Source organism: Canis aureus, chromosome 14 (genome assembly GCF_053574225.1).
Source record: "Canis aureus isolate CA01 chromosome 14, VMU_Caureus_v.1.0, whole genome shotgun sequence".
NCBI classification, from domain to species: Eukaryota; Metazoa; Chordata; class Mammalia; order Carnivora; family Canidae; genus Canis; species Canis aureus.
In genome coordinates this window covers 54,170,739-54,185,119 of record NC_135624.1, presented here as the reverse complement: position 1 = coordinate 54,185,119, position 14,381 = coordinate 54,170,739, and the positions used below count along the sequence as shown (strand labels likewise).

General features: G+C 33.5%; 1 long non-coding RNA gene across 3 annotated transcripts in view; it reads right to left on the bottom strand.

Annotated features, from left to right (window-relative positions):
* Positions 1-14,381, bottom strand: part of LOC144282958 (uncharacterized) — a 52,393-nt gene that overhangs the window by 1,314 nt on the left and 36,698 nt on the right. For all 3 annotated transcript variants that reach the window (XR_013351367.1, XR_013351366.1, XR_013351365.1), the window contains one exon: positions 5,292-5,356. This is a non-coding gene — a long non-coding RNA (uncharacterized LOC144282958). The remainder of the gene's footprint in view (positions 1-5,291; positions 5,357-14,381) is intronic.

Sequence of the window (14,381 nt, the reverse complement as noted above, 5' to 3'; positions counted from 1 at the left end):
ATAAAATCAGTGTAGTCCATAAATTTCTTTGGTAAATATGGCGATTTTTGTCCACATGGAGGGAAAATTAAATTTACACCCCATAACATAATCTTTGGCCACTAGCTGACATTTAAATCTACACTTTCACATCTTCCCCAAGTTCATTTTGCCCCAACTCATGACATCACTAAGGACAAGAGCTGATAGGGGTTATGATCAGAGATAAGGACATTATTAAATAAAGATGATGGTTTCTGGCCTTCAGAAGAAAGAGTTTTCAAACTATTGACTCTACATGACATACTGGGTTTATTCAATAATGCTGTAGTTATAAAGTTGCCCTGCAGCTACCACCCAAATTATTGCCCTGGGGTGGCCTGGCTGCAGCAATATAGAACAGAGTTTCTCTCAGATTTAGAGAGAAATTATTTTCTCTGGGAATTCTTGCAGTGCCCTTCCCTTGCTCCTATTTTAGCAGTAGAGTATTAAAATATAAAGTCAAAATATTATACTGTGTCCTGTGAAAGGAGGAGGTACAAGGGCTGACTAGTGACTCTGCTGCATTAATAACAGGAATCCTTAAACTCTGCATCACTCATGTAAGGTAGAAAAACTACCTAAGAGTTTAGAAGGAAAAGAATACTAAAATGCTTGCTTGTGGTATATGCCTTTGTGCACCTATATCAGGAATTTATGGCCACAAAGTATAGGACAGAAGACAAGCAAAGGGAAAAAGAAAGACAGAGGAACAGAACAAGAAACGGACTTTTAACTCTAGAGAGCAAACTGCTGGTTACCAGAAGGAAGGTGGGTGGAGGGATGGGTGATATAGGTGATGGGGATTAAGGAGGGTACTTTTTTTTTTAAGATTTTATTTATTTATTCATGAGAGTGTGTACACCGAGAGAAAGAGAGGCAGAGACACAGGCAGAGGGAGAAGCAGACTCCCCGCGGGGAGCCCAATGTGGGACTTGATCCCAGGTCCCCAGGATCATGCCCTGGGCTGAAGGCGGCACTAAACTGCTGAGCCACTTGGGCTGCCCAAGGAGGATACTTCTGATGAGCACCGAGTGGTATATGAAGTGTTGAGTCACTGAACTGTACACCTGAAACTAATATTACATTGCATATTAACTAATTGGAATTAAAAACTTTTTTTTTTAAAAAGCATATAGGAATAGCTGTATGCTTAAATCATTGAAATTAGGTTGTGAATAAATTTTTTTTCAGCTTAAAAAAAAAGAAGGTTTCTGAATACTGGGTCTTGGTATATTTTCTACATCTCTATCAAAGTAGAAAGATGCTATTCTATCCAAGTGTTAAACACATATTGTTTCAGTTCCTAGTTTACCTGTCATAAATGTCACATAAAATATATTTTCTGAATGTAGATTTTTTTTCTGAATGTATCTCTTAACAGAACTGTTTTCTTGTGGTTTTAGAAAGGTAGGATTGAAAGATAAATTAAAGTTGAAAGACAAATTTAATTATATTCAGTATGTATATAATGTTAGAAAAGTCCCCATTAATAATACTGCTAAAAGTATGATAGTTAATAAAGTGTCCTTGAATTGATCTTCTTATTTAATTGTATTTATATCCCTACATAATGAGGTTATATGGATAAATCCAGAGATGAAACTTGAACCTAGTCTTTCTATTCAAAACATTTTTCTGGGCTCACAGCCATACCACAACCTAAGAGCCAATTGACAATACTTTTTTTAGATATAAAAATATGTCTTCGGATATCTGGGCACAAAAGTCCACCCTAGATAGCATTCAAAAGCTGTGACAAAAAGAAGAGAGAGAGAAGGTCAGGTATAAGTGTTTGTAGTATAGCTGCAATGTGTGTATGTGTGTGTGTGTGATCAAGGACAGATGAATGTCAGCCTAAGGAGAGGAAAAAAGAAAAAAACCCACAAACTAATAGCCTCTAAAATAATTATTTACATTTGAGTCACTTTCTTTTATTTTTTCTTCATTCTCTTGAGTTATGTCTATCCCATATCTATTAAAGAATTAGAAAATCAGAAAAATCATACCAACTCCAAGTAAAGAGGAAAGGGTAACATTGTATCAGTTCTCAAATTTAGGTAATAAGAATTTTGCAATAGATTAAAATAAAACTGTTTCCTGTTTTGATGTTACTTAATGAAACTAATATAGATATTAGTATACAGCATTTTTAGTAACATGAATTTTCATTTTATATGGACAATACTTAGGATTGGGATTAGCATGGTAAATTTATGATTACATATATAAGAAACTGGCAAACCGTGGCTGTACTATTTGGTGTGTCTACCACCAACACAAGAGGGGTCAGTTTCTCTGCAGCCTCAATAGCATGTAGTTTATTACTACTACTACTACTACTACTACTACTACTACTACTACCACTGCTGCTACTACTACTATTGTTATTTTAATTTTCTTTGAAACATTGTAAGAAATGGTAGTGGTACCTCACTGTGGTTTCAATTTCCACATCCCCAATGACTTCATGACATTGTTTATATAAGCTTATCTGCCACCAATATAACTCCTTTGGTGATGCATCTTCTTTTTTTTTAATTTTAAAAATTTGTCATTTTTTGAAAATGTGGTTTACAGGGGTGCCTGGGTAGCTCAGTAGGTTAAACATCTGACTCTTGATCTTCGCTCAGGTCAGGATCTCAGGTTTGTAAGATCTAGCCCTGTGTTGCTGTGTCAAGCTCCACACTCGGGATGGGTCTGCTCCTCTTTCTCTCCCTCTCCCTCTGCTCCTCCCCCACAATCTCGCTCTCTCTCTTTAAAATAAGTAAATAAATATTTTTAAAAATTCAGTTTACAATAGCCAAGATACAGAAGCAGCCCATGTCTCCTGATTGATGAATGGATAAAGAAAATGTATGTATATATATACATGCACACATGCACACAGAGGAATATTATTCAGCCATAAAAAATGAAATCTTGCCATTTGCAACAACATGGATGGAAATAGAAAGTATAATGCTAACTGAAAAAAGTCAGTCAGAGACAGACCAACACCATATGATTTCATTCCTATGTGGAATTTAAGAAACAAAGCAAACAAGCAAAGGGGGAAAGAGAGAGAGAGAGAGAGAAAGAGACAAATCAAAAGACAGACTTAATTATAAAGAACAAAATGGTGGTTTCCAGAGGGGAGATGTGGGTGGATGGATGAAGTAAGTACGTGATGGGTATTAAAGAGCACACATGATGAGGACCATGTGTTGAAATGGAAGTGTCAAATCACTATATTGTATACGTGAAACTAGAGACAATTTTATTTCCTCCTTCAAATCTATATGACTTTTGCTGATTTTTCTTACCCCACTGCATTGGCTAAGACCATTAGTACAATACTAAATAGTACGATCTTTGCTCCCTATGTAGAGAGAAGATTTCATTCTTTCTCTATCATATGTTAGACATAAGCTTATTATAAGTGGCCTTTATTACACTGAGGAAATTCTACCTTATTTTCAGTTTGCTAAGAACTTGTGTATATCTGTATATGTGAGTGTAAGAATGTACAAATTTCCCAAATGCTCTTTTCTCATCTATGGAGATGTTAACATCGTAATTCTTTTTTAGTGTGTTGATATGGTAAATTACATTGATTAATTTTAAAATGTCAAACCAACTCTGTATTTCCAGTATAATCTCAGGTTGTGATGTTTTATCCTCTTAACAATTGTTAAAATTATAAATATTTTGTTGGAGATTTTTACATTTATATATGTATATAAATATATATATATATTTACATTTACATTTATATTAATTAAAATATCAGTCTGTAATTTTCTGGAAATATCTTTCAGTTTTGGAATTAGGGAAATGTTGGTATCATAAAAAGTGTTATATCTTTCTGTTTTTTAGAAGAGTTTGTGTAGAGTTGGTATTATTATTTCTAACGTGTTTGGAAGATGAGCATCTGGGCATAAGTTTTTTGTTTGGAAGACATCTAAATACAAATGCATTTTTAAAATAGATGTAGGAATATTTGGATTATCTAAGTTTTGAAATAATCATTGATAGATTGTGTCTTTCAAAAATTGTGTCTATTTCACATAAGTTAAATTTATGAGCATTAAGTGTTTAATATTCTATTATTATTCTGATAATCATTGGTAATGGTCTGGGAAATAAGAGTTGCAATATCTAAAATAACAATACATTAAGATAACATACATTTAATCCTGAAAACAAAATTTTAAAAAGATAAATATTTTAGAAAAATGTGCAAAAGATATTAGTGGCCAATAAATGGAAGATAAGTATAAGAAAAGTTATTTAATAATGTTCTTAAAGTTATAGCAATACAAATTTAAGCAACACAATTGAATTTCAGTTCCATGGTATGCCTGGGTGGCTCAGTGGTTGAGCATCTGCCTTTAGCTCAGGACGTGACCCTGGGGTCTGGGGTCTGAGTCCTACATCCAGCTCCCCTCAGGGAGCCTGCTTCTCCCTTTGCCTGTGTCTCTGCTTCTTTCTCTGTGTCTATCATGAATACATAAATAAAATCTAAAAAAAAAAAAAAGAATTTCAGTTCTGTAAGATTAATAGAAATAAAGTTCGGTAACTCTAAATATCTGCAACGAGATGGATATTTGAGAATACTTTTCCTTTCCTTGTGAGTTGAATCACCTGGAGATAAATTTGAAAATATTTATTGACATTATTATGAATTCTATACATTCTAGCTGTGTTCAGTTGCATTTATGTCCTGAAGAAACTTAAAAAGAAACTTATCTCCTATTGAAATGTTTATCACAGTACTGAAAGAGTTAGCAAGAATTTGAAATAAATGTTTATAAATAGGAATAAGGATTAAAATAATGTGCTCAATATATAAAATGAAATACTCTTTCAGCAGTAAAAACAACAACAACAACAAAAAAAAAACAACTGGATGTGTGTAGAACAATAAGAAGCAAAGTTTACTGCTGAGTTATTTAACTCATATAAGCAAAATATGATTCAAGATATAATACTGGTTATGAAAGTAAAATATTATTCAATACTACATCTTTTGACTATTTAAGTACCTCAGGCCTTATCTTATATGGACCAAAATAGGTTGTACATGTGAATGGGGATGGAATTGGGTCTATGGATGAAAGAAGCCAAATATATTTTTTTAAGTGAATAAATGAAGGTCTTTACCTAGACAAATGGTAGCCAAAAACCTGAGATTTAGATTAATTCAACATTTTGTATCTGTGGTCTTACAATTTTTAGAGAGAGTTTATATATCTAAGGCAACGAGAGACAAGCTCACACTGATAACATACCTCAGAGTGATTTAGGTGAGAGCTTGTCATGTGTTGAGTGCTTGATCATTGTGGGAGAAAGATCACTACATTGAAGATGAACATAACAGTCCATGTTAAATTTATGACACAAGCCATCAAACTACTTTCAAGCTATTTCAATGATCACTGAGCAAATTTCTGATTATAATTGGCTAAGCAGTGAGATTGGAGTGTAAGGATAGGAAATGCTAATAAGAGCACAAGTGTCTTATGTGCTCATTATCTTTCTTTTTAAATAAGAAATATGACATTCATATTTTAAATACATGTGTTTCTTATTAACTATACTCACCATTAAAGACCTTGAGAAGCTTATTTTTCTCTGGGTGAAATAATCACTGATCGTCCAGGCTTGTGATGGTAATGTAAAAGAAGAGCTACACTCCACCTTTCCTCATTTAGCATGAAAATTTCATTTATTTATATTATTCTGATATTACAAAAATATAAAATCACAGATTGTTAGGAAAAATTAAAAAATTATCTATTATAGTATTTAAAAACTGGTGGCTTTAGTCTAACTTTGCAACATTTGTATAAATGTTTTATATTGCCTCTTTAAAACATTTGGACTAATATTTAAAATTATTTAGTTGAAGTTAAAAAAAAAGTTACTAGACACATGTAAAAAATGGAAAAGTTGCTGTACCGGCCCAAATTCTTACATGGAAATAATTGCAGAAGACTATTTTTAGAAGGAATATTCACTCTTCAGTTTGCTGAAATAGTTACCTGATACATTTAATTAACTTAAATTACCTGTTGGATCCCTGTGGGTATTTGAATCTGTGACTCGTATTCAGACCATTCCTTTAATTTCACAGGTGAGAAAATAGAATTTAATTGTGATTAGAGACAGGTGAGTTCACAAAAGACAGTGGTAATGGAGGCTGGCTAGGAAAGAAGTCTTCTTTGATTTATTTTTGCACCATGGCGATTTCCCCCATTATGACAGCTTGAAAAATATAAGCAATATCTTTTACTTATTCTGACACATAAACTATATTTTAAGAATAAAACTTTAAATCTTCCCAACATTGTCGTTCACTTTTATCATAAAGTCCTTTGGCCTGGGCACAAGTGCCAATTTCATTCAAATAACTTAGTGAACAGTAGAATAACATTCTGAATTTCTGAAATTCACAAAGATTTCTAATATTAATATTATGAGAAGGAAATTATTCTAGTGTTTAATGATCAATGAAATTAATTTTTTAAGGGCGTACTTCATGTCCAGGAATATATATCCATGAGATATAGAACACAGGTTTTGTGTTTTGTTTAGTTTTGCAGATGAAGGGTTATGCTGCTCCTTTTTTGGATATCCATCTTATTTTTTAAAGTTTTGAATATAGTTATTCCTACTTGAGCCTTAATGCCCAGGAAAGGTGAAAAACAGTTTTCCCAAAGCAGAGCAATTCACTTCCTTTTAATAGAAGCGGCCGTCCTTTCTAAACCTGTGCTCTGTCCTAATTTAACGCCTAGGCAAACCTAGGTTACAGACAATTAAGTATTTTACCCAAGTTCACAAAGCAATGAAGAGTGCATGAAGCAAACACACACTAAAACCTTTCTCATAAAGCTCCCAAGCATGGCTCCCAGACATCTCAAGGATTTTATTCTTTTTTCTTCCTCAGGAGTCTCTCACTACCCAATGAAGTACATTTCCCATAAACCTTTCTTTTGACTGGTTTGCAGCTAAGTTAATTTCTCTCTCAGCTGTTATTTATTAATAAATGATACTATGAGATGAACTTAACTCTATAATGATGTCATTTAACTTTAAAATGTGTTTGAGATGAATTTTGCATTAAAAATGATGTAAAAAGTTACATTTTATTGTACTGCATTATGACCAGTCATTAGGTTTGGTGAATTGGTCCTTCTTGCTAATGTTTGTGTTAAATTAAAAACACTAAATTGAGATAATCAGGCATGAATCCTGCATGAGGCATTAACAATAGAATGCAGGAAACAAAGCTGATATCTATTGCACTATAACTATTCAAAGGGGAAAAAAAGGCTGCAAGCAATGTATGATAATTTCAGTTCCTCTGGAAAGAAAAATGTATTGGTTCTATTCTAACTATATTAATGCAGTATAGTATAATTAGGAAAAATAGAAAGGGAAGTAATTACATCCAGGTGAACTGAAAACCAATGCTCTTATAGAATCATTATTTTCAAATAATGAAAGGTGTGTTAACTATGAAGCCCTGCTGCTTCAACTTTTTAAAAATAGAAAATGAAAAAAAAAAAAAAAGAGTAAAGATAAACCCATAGCAGCTTAAGCCCATGGCATGCTCCTAATAGATACAAATCTACTAATAATGCATTTGCCCTTGGGAGCTTTGAAAAAGTTTACAGTATTTGCTCATGCCAACAGAGTCATTTCATTCATCTGTTACCGTTTTGGTTGTTTTCCTGTCTACTGACTTTTAATAATTGAGATTGTATATTGCGCCCACTCCTTCCTCTGCAAACATTGACCCTTAGCTTCTGTGGCACTAGCCATCTGGAACTGTCTGCCCTCTTCTCTTCACATCACTGGAAACCTAATTCACTGCTTGCTAAAGTACAAAACTCCCATTTAGCTCAGTAGGAGTTTAAAGAAAGATGAGTGGTAGATTGAACACTCATGATGTCTTGCCCAGATTTGAAACACAGCCAAAATATTATCACTCTTGTGAAAAGAATTTGCTTACCATGTTAAGAATGAGCACACAGTCATAGGAAATATCAAATCAATAATATCATAAGTGTGTCATATACCACTTCTGTATCAGCCAATTGAAAACATGTCCATCTAGATTGCATTTCTCTGATAAGCAAGAATTTTATATTTAAGCCAGAGTTGCAATATCTCCATCCTATGGCCAAGGCGGTAGCTCGAAAAAACCACTACATCATAGAGGGAAGTACGATGAATTGTGTGGGTCAGATGGGTAGTCCCTTGGGATTTACTAATCACCACTATGTTTGTTTAATTACTTTGGATTTGAGGAAGGGAGACACTTTCATGTCTAAAATAGACATTTTATAACTATTTAGAAATAAATTTTGACAATACAGCTAGGTTTTTCAGTAACCCACAGTGAGCATTTGAATCAGGACTCAAAGGAAGAAATAATCTTAAGTGTATGTAGGGCCTTCAGAATATATATCTTAAGAGGTATTTAGAATTCATGACAGCTTTACCACATCAGTATCTACCCTAGCACAAAAATGTTATTAATTATGAAATAAGCTAATGAATTGTGTTTCATACAGGCCCACATACATGACTATATAACTCAAGCCCTTAGGTTGATAGTGGACTATTGGCAGCCAGGTTTAATGTCCTCCTCTTTGTCCCCTACCTCAGAATAATGAGAAGCAATATCCTAGGATGGGAAATCTTTCTCAGGGGATGGCCATTTTAAGGAACTTAAGAGTTACTTTTTGTCAGGCTAGAAGGAAAGTGAAAAAAATATTTATGGTGTGGCCAGGCTTCTCCAAGCTTTGAATTTTACTGCATATTTTCTCTTAACATATTTATGTTTTCTCCATCCATTTTAAGTTTTTAATATATATTTCTAAGCAATTTCTACCCCCAACATAGGACTCAAATTCATATCCCTGAGATCAAGAGTTCCACATTCTTCCAATTGAGCCAGCCAGACTCCCCTCTTCATCCATTATTAGATTGAAATGTTGAAAAATTCATAATTAGAAAACTCCATTCCAGTGAATTCCACTGAGATTGTCAGTATAACATTAGTAAAGCTGTTTGTTTTCCATCTGCTTTCATATGGGCCAGGTTCAACCGAAGGTTTTCTATATTTTAGTAAAACCTTATTTAAAGACAATTGGCAAAGAAAGCTGCAACAACTATATTTACTTGATAAATGCCTTAAGAGTATAAGCTCCCAGATACAACAGGTAAAAAAGGTTACTCTGCCCATTTGCCTCCATGTAAAATGTACTGTCATTCTAACAACTTGGAATCTCTGGACTTGCACTGTCTTCTACCTACTTAATTTAGACAAGTGCATGTATAAAAAGTTGTCAACTGCATCTTCACCTTTCACTACCGCTGTATTGGGATCCTTCCGGTTGAAGATATAAAAGCACAAGTTTAAAGACATGACTGACTCAGGTATTGCTTGAGATCCAGAAGTTCAATGTCAAATAGTTCAAATAAGAAGTTTCTTGCTCCTGACTTTCATCTGTGCTGGCTTGATTCTCAGGCATTTGAGGACTTCTGGCAACTGTGGACTTCTATTATCTTTATAGTTAGCAATCATTATTAGAGAATGAGACTCTCTCTTTCTTACTGTTGACACATGATTCTCCACATAGATTCATCTTGACAACTTTGGACATTGATCCTATTGGACCCAATTGTCACAAACTTTGAAATGAAAAAAACATCTTATTGATAGAGCTACATCATATACCTAAACATGAATATGTGTGCGTTTGTAGAGGGAAAATTAATACTTAACGAATCGTCCATGTGATTAATACTTAATGAATCACCTGGATGCTGGAGGGTATTATGCTGAGTGAAGTAAGTCAGTCGGAGAAGGACAAACATTATATGTTCTCATTCATTTGGGGAATATAAATAATAGTGAAAGGGAAAATAAGGGAAGGGAGAAGAAATGTGTGGGAAATATCAGAAAGGGAGACAGAACATAAAGACTGCTAACTCTGGGAAACGAACTAGGGGTGGTAGAAGGGGAGGAGGGCGGGGGATGGGAGTGAATGGGTGACGGGCACTGGGTGTTATTCTGTATGTTAGTAAATTGAACACCAATAAAAAAAAATAAATAAATAAATAAAAAAATGAATCACCTGGATGAACTAAGTGAAAAAAGGATGGTCTCCCACAAAAGATCCCAAATAGCCAAAGCAATCTTGAGAAAGAAGAACAAAGCTGGAAGCTTCAAATTTCAATATATACTACAAAGCACTAGTAATCAAAACACTAGCACAGAATAGACACATAGATCTTTGGAATAGAAGAGAGTGCAGAAAGAACCCACACTTATATGGTCACTTAATCTACAACAAAGGATGCAAGAATATACAATGGGGAAAAGACAGTCTCTTCAACAAATGCTACTGAAAAAATCAGACAGCTATGCACAAAAGAATGAAACTAGAAAACTCTCTTACATCAAACACAAAAGTAAACTTGAAATGGATTAAAGCCCTAAATGTGAGATCTGAAATCATAAAACCCCTAGAAGAAAACATGGGCAGTAATTTCTTTGACATCAGCCATAGAAATATTTTTTTTAGATACATTTCCTTCAGCTACGGAAACAAAAACAAAAATAAACTATTGGAATTGCACCAAAATAAAAAGCTTTTGCACAGTGAACAAAACCATTGATGAAACTAAAAGGTAGCCTACTGAATGGGAGACGATACTTGCAAATCAGAAGTTCAAGAAGAGGTTAGTATCTAAACATAAAGAATGTCTACAACTTGACACCAAAAAACCTCCAAATAATCTGATTAAAAATGAGCAGAGAACTTGAATAGACATTTTTCCAAAGAAGACATCGAGGTGACCAACAGACATGATAAGATGCTCAACATCATTACTCATCAGGGAAATGCAAATCAAAGCCACAAGGTCAAAATGGTTAGAATAAAAAAATACAATAAATAACAAGTGTTGGTGAGGACATGAAGATAAAAGAACTCTCATGCACTATTGGTAGAAATACAAATTGGTACATCCACTATGCAAAACAGTGTGAAAGTTCTTCAAAAGATTAAAATTAGAAGTATCATATGATTCAGTAATTCCACTACTAGTATTTTCCCAAGGAATATGAAAACACAAATTTGAAAAGTTATATGTGCCCTATGTTTATTGCAGCATTATTTATAATAGCCAAGATACAGAAGCAACCCAAGTGTCCATCCACAGATGAACGGATAAAGAAGACATATATATACATACAGTGGAATATTACTTCAATATTTAATACTATTTAAAAAGAATGATATCTTGTTATTTGAAACAACATAGATAGACATTTAAGGCATATTACTAAGTGAAATAAGTCTGACAGAGACAAATACCATATGATCCCACTGTCATATAAAATTTTAGAAACAAAACAAATGAACAAATGCAGAAAAAGAGAGATAAACTGACTCTTAAATATAGGCAACAACTGGTGGTTGCCAGAGAGCAGGGTGGGGTGGGGTATGGGTGAGATAGATAACAGGGATTAAGAGTGCACTTAACATGATGAGCTTTGAGAAATATGTAGAACTGTCGAATCATTATATTGGACAGAAACTAATATAATACAATATGCTAATTATACTTTAATTTTTTAAAAAAGGAAATGGTGATCTCAGGGAGGAAATCAAATACTATTTGCAGAGAAATTGAATAGATACTAGGTTTCTTATTGCAATAAATATCCATTGTAAGAACTTAAAGTGTACTAGGATAAGTCATGTGAAATGCTAAGCAATGTAGTTGAGGATTAAGGATTAGTATAAGCAGCGTAAAAAGAGCCTCTAAGTTTTATTCCTGAATGTATTGGTCTACAATGCATCAAAAGCTCCTATTGTATTAAGAGCTCCTATCTTAGTATCCATCAGTAAACAACTGACTTAGTTTTCAAACCCCCGTCAGAAGTGAATTGTAGAGACTATGAAAAGTAGAGAAAGAGCTTTACTTCACTTCTGAGAATTTGTGAATTAGCTCTATAATGTACTTATAAACCATTCAAGGAAATGCAGGAGGTGGCTCTCCATCAGTCAGTCAAGATATTTTTAGGACTGGTGTGCAGGGCACAGATAGCACATTGTCACATATCAAAATTTTGTTGATTTTGTTATGATATGCATGATGTCCAATCCAAGATCTTACACTTTATTATCAGATTGAAAAAAACAGATATTCTAGTAAATCAAGTATTTCACATATAAAATTATCATATTCCTGTATTTGATTTTTACCATTGAAAATACCATAAAAGATAATGATATAAATATAATCAGCACTTAATGTGATTATTCATACGGGGATTTTATGATGCAAGCTGGATATTATTTCCAGTAAATTATTGGTTACTATCTTTTTTTATTGTTTTTTTTTTTTTTATTGGTTACTATCTGCTTGTAAATATGACCTCTCCATCTCACTAATCCACATGTCTCTTAAGAAGTCACTCCATCTGGATGCCTGGGTGGCTCAGTGGTTGAGCATCTGCCTTCAGCCCAGATCTCGGAATCCCTGGATCGAGTCCCACATTGGGCTCCCTGCATGGAGCCTTCTTCTCTCTCTGCCTATGTCTTTATCCCTCTCTCAATCTCTGTGTGTCTCTCATAAATAAATAAATAAAATCTTAAAAAAAAAAAAACAATCACTCCATCGTTTCAAAATGAGGACGTCTAATCTAGAAAAATACCAACGATGATATCTAAATAAATACTATTTATGTCTGATTGCTTTATCTTTTAATATATCTTCTTTTGCTATAAGCAACAGCAAAATTTTAAAGTATATTTTTAATAAGATGTAGGGACTCTTATTGATGGTGATACATTCTAAGACCCTCAATAGATGTCTGAAACCATGGGTAGTACCCAACTCTACACAGACTGTTTTTTTTTTCTATACATACATACCTATGATAAAGTTTAATTTATAAATTAGGCACAGTAAGATTAACAATAAATAATAATAAAATAGAGTAATTAAACAATATACTGTAATATAATTTATGTGAATGTGACTTCTCTCTCTCAAAATATGTTACTGTATGCTATTTACCCTTCTTGTGATGGTATAAGATTATTAAAAGCCTGTGTGATGAAATGAAGAGAAGTGAATGATGTAAGCATGGTGACATAGGGTTAGGCAACTATTGACCTTCTGACAATACGTCATAAGAAGGATCAAAAAAAAAAAAAAAAAGAAGGATCATCTGCTTCTGGATCACAGTTGGCTGTGAGTAACTGAAAGTATGGAAAACAAAACTGCAAATAAGGGGAAAAGACTATATACCCAAAATTTACAGAACATTAGAGCCATTGTCATGAAAATCCACTTTCCTTCACAAAACAGTAGTGTTCAGCCATTAGAAATGACAAATACCCACCATTTGCTTCAACGTGGATGGAACTGGAAGGTATTATGCTGAGTGAAGTAAGTCAATCAGAGAAGGACAAACGTTATATGTTCTCATTCATTTGGGGAATATAAATAATAGTGAAAGGGAATAGAAGGGAAGGGAGAAGAAATGTGTGGGAAATATCAGAAAGGGAAACAGAACATGAAGACTCTTAACTCTGGGAAACGAACTAGGGGTGGTGGCAGGGGAGGAGGGTGGGATGTGGGGGTGAAAGGGTGACGGGCACTGAGGGGAGCACTTGACGGGATGAGCACTGGGTGTTATTCTGTATGTTGGCAAATTGAACACCAATAAAAAATAAAATTATTATTAATAAAATAAAATTAAAATAAAATAAAATAAAATAAAATAATAAAATAAAATAAAATAAAAAAGTTAGCAAGAAAAAAAAACAGTAGTGTAGAGGTGTCTGTTAATAAAGAATGCTTCATGATAAAAAGTGAATAAAACCAGTTTCATCTTACTAAAGCTGCATATTGTTTTAATTATACAAGCATTAGTATTTTTCTTTAATCTTCTGAATTCCTTAGTATAAAGTTAGAGGCTGCTAAAGAAGCAAAATAAGCTATTAAACTACTCCACAGAAAACAAACAAATGAAAATATTGTAAGAAAATAAGGGCAGATACAGTAACATAATGATTTTCACTAAGGGAAATGCTAATCTTCAAATTTTTTCTTCCTTTGCATTTTCCCTTTTCCCCTTTGAAGCCACACACAGAATACCTATAGCAGAATTTTAACTTTTGCACATTATGATCTGCTTCTCAGGGCAGTAATAAGGACATATGGGTATATATTTCTGGGCATCCTCCAACTTACATGCATTTGAATGGCCAGATTTCAATTTTATGAGAACTATCTTTTAATGTTTCTGCTTTGGTTTTTGTTACCTTTTTTCTCTTTTATGAGAG